The sequence below is a fragment of the Terrapene carolina genome, unplaced genomic scaffold, assembly GCF_002925995.2.
Source record: "Terrapene carolina triunguis isolate 2854851 unplaced genomic scaffold, T_m_triunguis-2.0 Scaffold96, whole genome shotgun sequence".
In the NCBI taxonomy this organism is placed as follows: domain Eukaryota; kingdom Metazoa; phylum Chordata; order Testudines; family Emydidae; genus Terrapene; species Terrapene triunguis.
In genome coordinates this window covers 72,952,378-72,962,425 of record NW_020664447.1, presented here as the reverse complement: position 1 = coordinate 72,962,425, position 10,048 = coordinate 72,952,378, and the positions used below count along the sequence as shown (strand labels likewise).

General features: G+C 41.8%; 1 protein-coding gene across 2 annotated transcripts in view; it reads left to right on the top strand.

Moving 5' to 3' along the window:
• The first annotated feature begins 5,314 nt into the window (after positions 1–5,314).
• Positions 5,315–10,048, top strand: part of LGMN (legumain) — a 39,382-nt gene continuing 34,648 nt past the window's right edge. The window contains exon 1 of one of the 2 annotated variants that reach the window (XM_024205975.3): positions 5,315–5,388. The gene's annotated coding sequence lies outside the window, so the exon portion shown is untranslated. Of the gene's footprint in view, positions 5,436–10,048 lie in introns of both variants that reach the window. The other variant, XM_024205974.3, reaches the window with a different exon arrangement.

Below are 10,048 nucleotides of genomic sequence, written 5' to 3'. Positions count from 1 at the left end.
GGGGGAGGGAGAGGGCGGGAGAGAGAGAGAAGGGGGCGGCCAGGGCTACAGCAGGGGTGCTGCCACGCGGCCCCTCCTGCTGCGCCGCCTCCTGCCGCGAGGGCTCCGCTCCGGTCGGCGGGGAGGGAAGGAAGAGGACTGCCCTGCAGGGCGCTCTGGTTCTCCGCGCCGCCACCCCCTACAGGGCAGCCGGAGCGGAACAAAAAAAAAAAAGCGGCCGTGCTGCCCTAGGATTGGGCAGAATGCCGCCTCGAACAATCTGCCACCCCAAGCACCAGCTTGCTCAGCTGGTGCCTGGAGCCGGCCCTGGCAGTCAGTCACCTTCATGCTACCTTCAATTTTTTTGTCCTTTAATGACAGCAGAAACAAACCTATAGTCATTTTTAACAGTATAAAATTAGTTGCTGAATAGGCACATTAGTCTAGATTAGGTTAGGTAGAACTGCTATGGTCTGGGCTCTGAACTGTCCCAGGGGTCCTGTTATTGAATCAAATCAGAAAAGACTAATTTTAGTAGATAACGTGCTTTTAAAGCAGTGACATCAGCACAGTTACAATGGTCATAATTTTGTACCATTTTCCTGTTTGGAAATATTCAGTGACAATTTTCCCAACAAGTAAACAGGAAATATTTTTTTTATAGAAAGTCCCTGTAGGGTTTAAAAGGTACAGTCTCTAAAAAATTTTCTTTATAGATTGGCAAACTCACTAACTTCATATGCTGCTTTTTCAATTCATTCTATTAATGGTGTAAACTAAGCATTTGGTTCAGTAAGACCTATGTTTGATTTGTGGCTCATGTCAGTCTCCCCTAGACTGAGAGGCGTCATATAGATAATCCCTGACCTATGGGAGGGTTGCTGAGGTAGAGCATACTTAACCTCAGGTTTGATATGTTTTTATAGCAGCCCTTCTAGTTGATTAAAAACAGCATTGATGGGTTCCCAATCCAGTTCTCCTTAGCTGTAAGGATAGTGAGTTGGTACCATAACTATGTGTATGTTAGAACATCTTCAAGGCTACACCAGAAATGTGGAAGACTTCTTTGGGGGAGAGGTGGCAAACTATGCCATTATCAGTCTCCAAAGCGTCATCCCAACCGTGCACTATAAAGCTGGGATGCAGAAGTGAGAATTCTGTTGGAATGATATTTTCAGAAAAGGAGAATTTTAGGTAAATTATATAAGCTTACCACACGACTGTGTACAATACCATACATGACAGTGTAGGACTTTCCATCCTGTGTTTACTGAAACCTCATATGAAAGCTGCAGATAAGGGCTTTTTGGTTTTTAAGAGCAGATGCACGTTGTGAGTAATTCGGTTCTGTTTTGGTCAGCAGTTTCAGAGTTTTCTAGCCCATTAGTAATTCACAGTTCTCAGTTCTCCAATAATCTCTGGCAACGTTGGTCTGGTGGACTGGAAATACACCCAAATGCACCAAGAGTTTGTCATGTGATGTCTGGGTGACAGCTGTGTTTGCTTTCCAGAACTGTCACAGCACAATTAGAATGTGTTATATGTATGATAGTCTTCCCCACTGACACACACACTCCTCTCTCTCTCTCTCCCCCCTCCCTCAAAACAGAGTATTTTTCTCACCAACCTGCCAACAGATGCACCTGTTTCATTGCTCCCCTTCCACTAGGTGGTGGTGGTCATGCTAGATTGTTAGCTCTCTTCCCTATCCCTTGTCAGATCTTTTAATTATTACACTGCTGCCTAAACATAGCTAAACATATTTGGAGCAATTCTTGCAAGAGTCACATTTAAGTTTTTCACTCATCTTGGGCAAGGGTTTCAAATATTTATTATTAATTATTATTATTATTCTCATGCACAAAACCATTAAACTTGTTTTCTGCTGCTGTCTAACCCATGGATACAGGATCATACAACTATGTTAGAATAGTTGAGGTTTGACTCTCAAATCTCTCCCTCTATTAACTTCAGTCTAATGTCTCCAGTGCTGTCTTGTGTATCTCATCCTGATTATCATGATTAGGGTGACAATATTTTCCCAAAGGGAAAATGGGACACCCCACGAGGCTGACCCAAGGCCCTGCCTCTAATCCCCCCCGGCAAGGGCTGGCCCAAGCTCCCCCCGTGGCCTTCCCGCACGGGACCAGCCTAAGACATGCCGCTCTCCCCCTCATGCGGGGCGGACCAATCCCCCCTGCTGCCTGCCCATGTGAGGCCAACCAGAGCCCTCTCCTTTCCCCCCCGTGTGCTCAGGGCCGGTTCCAGATGTCCTGTCGCCTGCCTATGTGGGGCTGGCCCAGCCCGAGCCACTGTCCTGAGCCCTCCTTCCCACGCAGGGCTGGCATTGCCACTTGCCCCCCCCCCCGCCACATTCCAAACTGGACAAATGCCCAGTTTTGCCAAAAAAGTCGTGATGGCTGGGACAAGGCTTAAAAAAGGGACTGTCCTGGCCAAAATGGGACGTGTGGTCACACTAATCATAATGCCAGTTCAGACATGGCAAAACTGCACACTCTCTTTCCTCTCAAATCCTCACCTCAGTGTCATCATTGACAATTCCATCATCTCTTTTACCAAGCTTGCACCTTCGGTGTGTAATTGGACTCTTCCTCTCTCCTTCTCCAAAAGTCAATCTATTGCCAAATCCTTCCATCTCCAAAATCTATCCTTTACCGCTCCATTCTTACCACAAAGTCCTGTCCATGCCTTAGTCCCTTCTTGCCTGGACTACACAAATCTCCTCCTCACTGGCATTCTTGATTCTCCCCTCACTCTCCTTTAGTCCCATGAAGACTTTGCTCTTAGGATTGATCTACCTCACCTACACTCTACTGATGTTTGTCACTTAGCTTCCTCTCACCTGCTGCATCAGATCCAAGCATCTTGTTTTTTCCTTTAAGCTCTGCACAACCGCACCCCTTCTCTGCTCTCCTTTCTTCTTACTCCTTGCTCTACCTATGTCTGTCCCAAGCTTGCCTGCCTACTCAGACCTTTTATATCTTTCTCCCACTTTTGTCTTCTCACTGTCATTGCCAGGGTCATTACACTTGAAACCCTCTCGGTATCCAAACACCCACTCACTCCACCCAAGAAGCCTCTCAACGTTAACTCCATCAGAGAAAGAAGTGTATTTAATAAAAAAATCTGCACCACTTTGATCAGTGATATTATGCATCTGATCTAAGTGTATAAAGGTTAGGCTAAGCTCACTGGGGCAGAGGTCTTGCCTTCTATATTTTGCACATTGCTGAGCATCACATAACAAGAGTGTTTAACTATATAGCTCAGGGGTAGGCAACCTATGGCACGTGTGCCAAAGGCGGCACGCGAGCTGATTTTCAGTGGCACTCACACTGCCTGGTTCCTGGCCACCGGTCCGGGGGGCTCTGCATTTTAATTTAATTTTAAATGAAGCTTCTTAAACATTTTAAAAACCTTATTTACTTTACATACAACAACAGTTTAGTTATATATTATAGACTTATAGAAAGAGACCTTCTAAAAATGTTAAAATGTATTACTGGCACACAAAACCTTAAATTAGAGTGAATAAATGAAGATTCGGCACACCACTTCCGAAAGGTTGCCGACCCCTGATGTAGCTATTAGCTCCATTGGAAGCAACACACCTAAATCTCGGCATGCTTACCTGGTGTAACTCAAGTACAACAGAGAAACAATATGAAAAAGACCCTTGGACTTGAAATTATTGGGTTAAGCAAGCACTCAACAGACACTAGAGCCAGAGGGTGTAGCTCAGGATACAAACCATAACCCTTGTAGTGCAAATTAAGCTCAAAATAACTTTTTTCTGTTAGAAAATAGTGTTGGAATTTGGCAGATCAGAGGGGTGACCTATGAGAGACAATTAATCAATTTTAACAGTTTAGCCATAAAAGTTTGGGAGAAATGTGTCTGCTTGCCAAAGATATCAGCATCCAAAAAAGGATTATCTCTAACATTGGTTAACCATGACCTTTTAAACTCAAGATCAGGTGATCGGTTGAGACAGTTCAACCATACAGATTCCTCAGTTTTCTAACAAATTTCTGCCAAAGTCATAGCAGAATTATGTAATTAAAATTAGTTTTCTTGTATTCATGTTAATGGGTACTACAATGATCACAGATGGAGTCTGGGAAAAAAAGATAATATACCTTCTTGAAAAGGGGAAGCGTGAATTTAAAGGCTACTGTACTTCAAAGGGGAAAATGGGCTTGTGGTGTTTTATGCTTTTTATGATGCAAAAAACAACAGGAGCTTTTTAAAGTGTTTTTTCCATTAGAAATTCAGGTCTTGTGTAATTTAGACTCTATTGGGACAAGAAACCTAGTGAATAGCTATTATAATTTGAGTGAAAGCTGAGCAATTGAGAAGGCAAGGGAATCTTATCCCTAATCTACATAGACCAGATCTACATTAGAAATTTTTGCTTGTATAACAATGTCCGTTGGTTATGTGAATTTTGATGACATTTTTATACTGTCAAAAGGCCTAGTGTAGACAGTTATACTTCAAAAATGTGCTTTTTCTCATGTAACTTATTTCGTTCGGGGAGCTGATATAAGCGATGCTGGCAAAAGCACATTTTTGCTGCTAGAAGTTGTCTACATTAGGACATTTGCCAGTATAGCTATATATATTTTTTGTAAAACTTTAAAGTTGAAAGTTTTCTGGTATTTTTTGTTTTAATTTCTTAACACTTATTTAATTGAAGTACTAATATTTTGGGAAAGAACTTCTTTGTTAAAGATTCAAAGCTGCAACCCTTACATTGACTCAGCAAAGTTATAAGGTCTACAAACAGTTTTTGTACTAATTTAGCTATTTCAGTCTGGGATGTGATTTTATACTTGTTTTTAAACCGAAAAAGGGAAGGGTGAATTTAAAGGCTACTGTACTTCAAAAGGGAAAATGGGCTTGTGGTGGTTTATGCTTTTTATGATGCAAAAAATATATATACTATGCTAAGGAAAATGGCATTTCCCTAAAATGTTCCTTAAAATAAAGTTTTGTCCCTCAATTTGCATGTGGTTTTCCCTTATTTCCACCCAACAACGATGGTCACCTCAAGGGTGGGCTGTAGCCTAGATCTTACCCAGGTTGCGTTCTCAGTGGGTCACAACCATCTCGTGCCAAACTGTGCCGATCCCTTATATTTCACATTGAACACCCCAGCACTACGACTCCCAGCATGCATTGCACCGAGGGCCGTTGGCTTTGCTGCCGGAGGCAGAGCACAGCATTCTGGGAAGTGTAGTGTCCATTTGGACGGCCTCGGGCTGCGCCTCTGCACTGACAGGATTGGCCGATGGCGCCGCCACTCACCCGTCTCCCCGCCCAGCCTGAGGCCGGCTGGCTCTATACAGTCCCCCCAGCCGTCAGCCGCAAATCACAGCAGCCGAGGTGCGTGTGAGGAGACAGGGGCGATTCCCGCCTAGTACCTGGTCTGGGTAAGATCCGGCCCCCTCCGGCCTGGAGGGAGGCAGCGCTGCCTGGGCGGGCGAAGGGAAAGCAGCCTGCGCCCTGGGCACGCGGGGCGGGGAGCGGGGGCAGAGCCGGGGGGGGCTGGGCGGAGGGGAGCCCTTCTGGGGATCGGGGGGAAGAAATGGCTGTAGGGATGGGGGCGGGGGATGAGGGACCTCGCCCTGCTGGGGCTCTGGGCACCAGCGGGCAGGGGCGCGCCGGGGATCCACCCTGTGCTGGGGGCCGGGGCACTGAACTGGGAAAGGGACAGAGCAAGGCTCCGGCCTGTCTGGTCATAGCAGCCCGCGGGGGGCAGTGGGTACAGGTGCGTTGTTGGCGGGAGGATGGGCTTTCCTCAGCTCGCTGTGGACCTGGACCACACAAAGAGTAGGTAGGGGATGGGGGGGGGGGGAATGTCTCATTCCCACTAATACTGTACCAAGACCCCTTAAAATCAACAGGCTACAACTAGTAGTCGTTGACCCACCGGCCCAGGAGTTTTAATCAAGAATATGAGGGGCTAAGAGTAATTCTGCTTGTTAATTCCTGGGTGTCCATTTCAGTATCCAGCCTTTCTTAGTGGTAGTGGTGTAAAACAAACCCATGACACAAGAAAGCATAAGTTGTTTTAAGTAGAGAAACATTTGATCAGCTACAAAATCCAGGTGCAGCAGTTCATACTGAGATAAGGAAATGGTAAGCAGGAACTGAAAGAAAACTGCACCTGTGACTTTCTTAAGGAAACTTTTGCATAAGAGAGTGTTGTGGGGAAGTCACTTAGGAGCCTGTTCTAAGTGATCAGTATCATTAGTAATAATAAATTCATACAACATTTTATGAGCACCACTGACTGACTTAAAAACTAGATCCACTTGACGTCTATTTGTTTCCAATAGCACCCATAATGTGCTAGGCACTGAATAAACAAAGGAAGCCATAGTGCCTGCGCAATCTAAAAGTAGATGCAAGTGTAGAGGAAAAATATACAAATAAAGTGGTCAAACTGAGGAATAGCTTCAGCTTGAGCATTTGTTGGTTGTTAAACATAAGGACCATCACCCGTTGCACCTCAGTCTAGCCGTTGTTAGTCAGTTTCTCTTCTCACACTTAAAGTTGTTCATCAGCACAGATGAATGTGGAGGGAGGTACTGGCTTTGAAGAGCAGCTCAGGAAAAGCATTTTGTGCATAAAGGGAAGAGCGTAGAAGAAAGTGTGAACATTTTTGTGGGAGAAACTGTCTCTTACTGTCCGGCATGCACAGATTTGATCCTCTAGTACTGTGGTTCTCAACCAGGGCTACACATACCCCTTGGAATAGGCAGAGATCTTCCAGCGGCTATATCAACTCATCTAGATATTTGCCTAGTTTTATAACAAGCTACATAAATGCATTAAGGAAGTCAGTACAAAGTAAAGTTTCATATAGACAATGACTTGTTTATACTTCTCTATATACTATACACTGAAATGTAAGTAGAATATTTATATTCCAATTGATTTTATAATTATATGGCAAAAAATGAAAAAGTAAGCAATTTTTCAGTAATAGTGTGGATGAAACACTTTTTTGTATTTTTGTCTGATTTTGTAAGCAAGTAGTTTTTTTAAGTGAGGTGAAACTTGGGGGTACGCAAGACAAATCAGTCTCCTGAAAGGGGTACAGTAGTCTGGAAAGGTTGAGAGCCACTGCTCTAGGATAAGGTTTTCATTGGAACACTAGTCAAAGAATTAAAAATTTCCTGTATAGGTAATGGACTTTCCCCACACACTGCAGATAAAGTTGGAAATGCCCTACTGCACATAAATGCATTTATTTACAGTTGAGGTGGGCAGTATTAGCTTTATATGAAAATCTGTTAAACATTTATATTATAGTGCCCCAAACTCTAATCAGGGTTGGACTGAACACTGTAGAAATACACAGTATGACACTGTTCCTCCCCTGAAAAGTCTAAAATATAAAATGGCAAGACAAATAGTAATAAACAATCAGAAAAATGTTAAAAGTACAAAGTTTTCTAGTTACTTATTTCCCCAAACCACCCTCCTCGCTGTTCAGGTGTCATAACCAACTTGTTCTACCATGGCTGACCAAAGTGCCTATCTTTTACCCTGTTCACGCTCAAAGAAATAGTGGTCTTGTTTACAGGATGATGCATAACACATTATATAAATAATTTCTGCATTGATATTTGTACCTTCAGCTTGGAGTGCGATTTCATGATAAAAAAAAATACTAACAGAATGTCCCTACATGTTAAGTATGTGAGTAGGTGGATTTAACAGCTGAACCGATTTCACTTGAGACCTCGAAGTGTCATATTACAACCTGGACTTCATAGGATCTTAAGAATAGGGCTAGTGGTTTGTCTCAGTCACAGGGAGGAGCTGCGGTCTCATTTTCGCTGGGAAATGGGGGCATGTCACTGTTCCTGCTGCTGTAGGAATGGATGAGCTAGCACTGGATAGCAGTTTGAAGCAATTTTAAACTTAAGGTTAATTGTTAAATTGCTTTACACAATTTTTATTGTAAAATAAAGGCTGTCGATTAAAATGTGGACTGGAATACTTTATTTACTGTAAATATGGCCTTTGCACATTTTCAATGACTGTACCATTTTTTGCATAAATGATCACAACAAACCACTAATTCCAGTAATAATAAATGTATACATCAATCACTAGCGGATTTAGTAAAGCTTCATGCAGTAACTATTGATTTCTAATCCCTTCCTCTACTGCTTGCAAAATTTTATATTTTTAAAAGGGAATTAAAGTGGGAAAATCCCCATTGAATTATAGAAATTAGGACATTTGCTACATGCTGATTTCAGTGTGAGCTATGGGTACTTGGCACTTCTGATCCAGCCACTTACCGTAGAACCTCGGCTACGAACACTAGAGTTACGAATTGACCGGTCAACCACACACCTCATTTGGAACTGGATGTATGCAACCAGACAGCAGCAGAGACAAACAAAAGCAAATACAGTACAGCACTGTTAAATGTAAACTACTAAAAAAAGGGAAAGTTTAAAAAAAAATTGAGGTAAGGAAACTGTTTCTGTGCTTGTTTTATTTAAATTAAGATGGTCAAAAGCAGCATTGTTCTTCTGAATAGTAAAGTTTCAAAGCTGTAGTAAGTAAATGTTCAGTTGTAAACTTTTGAAAGACCCATAATGTTTTGTTCAGAGTTACGAACATTTCAGATTTACAAACAACCTCCATTCCTGAGATGTTTGTAACTGAGGTTCTACTGTATTTGGGTGCTTAACTTTAGATACCCAAATTTTGACATGTTGGCATTAGTCGCAGAATGAGTTTTATATGACTTGTGTGTTGGGCCTTCCCCCAGTTTTCCTGGGAAACTCAGCACCTAGATACTACAGTGATTAGCACTATGAAAATACCTTCCATTGGAATGGAATTGTGACTTGATTTTTAAACAAGGTGGCCAGTGGATAATGAGAAAAGCAGCTGAAGTGAAGCAAATTACAGTAAAATATTTCCTAGATGATTGGAATTTTGAACTGACAGCTCAATTAGCGTAGAATTTAATCAAAGAAATTAAAAGCTGTTTAGAAAAACTAGATTCCTCCAGATCCAGTGTTTACTCACTAAATTCATTTAAAGAAAGTCAATTACTTATTTCATTTATAGTAGCTCTGCTATAGAGGCTATAGTTTGCCATATTTCAGTTAATGCATTAATAGAGAACTAGTTAAGTACAGTAGAACCTCAGAGTTACAAACCTCAGGAATGGAGGTTCATACTCTGAAATGTTTGTAACTCAGAACAAAACATTATGGCTGTTCAAAAGTTTACAACTGAACATTGACTTAATACAGCATTGAAACTTTACTATGCAGAAGAACAGTGCTGCTTTTAATCATGCTAATTTAAATGAAACAAGCACTGAAACAGTTTCCTTACTGTGTCACTTTTTAAAAAACTTTCCCTTTTTTAGTAGTTTGTTTAACACAGTCCTGTATTGTACAGTATCTGCTTTTTTGTGCGTCTCTGCTGCTTGATTGCGTACTTCCAGTTCCAAATGAGGTGTGTGTGGTTGACCAGTTAGTTTGTAACTCTGGTTTTCGTAACTCTGGTGTTCTACTGTAGCTGTAAACAACTGCAATATTTATCATTCTAAATATAGTGAAGACATCTTATAATCAGGTATTAAAATTGCTGTATCTAAGGTGACTAGGTAATTAGATTTAAATTATCACCATCATCTGGGTCACCCAGCACATCATCTGATCTTTGTGTGAATTTTAAACCCTTCAGGATAGAGACCATTTCTTTATGTCTTCTATAACAAGACATACTGCTCATAACATGTATTCCCAAGGTTCTACTTTATTACTAGACTGAAAATTGCAGTTCTGTGTCTTTTATTTAAAACAAATGAGGAACTTATTACAATTGTAATATGTTTATTGTGTGCCTGTGAATCTTTGGTAATCAAACTAATTGAACAGGTTTCCTGTTGCAATTTGTGACCTGAAGGTATAGCATGTGACAAGGAATATTTTTTTTCCTCACATTACTGGTGTCAAGGCTGGATCCCCACTTTGAACTTTAGGGTTCAAATGTAGGG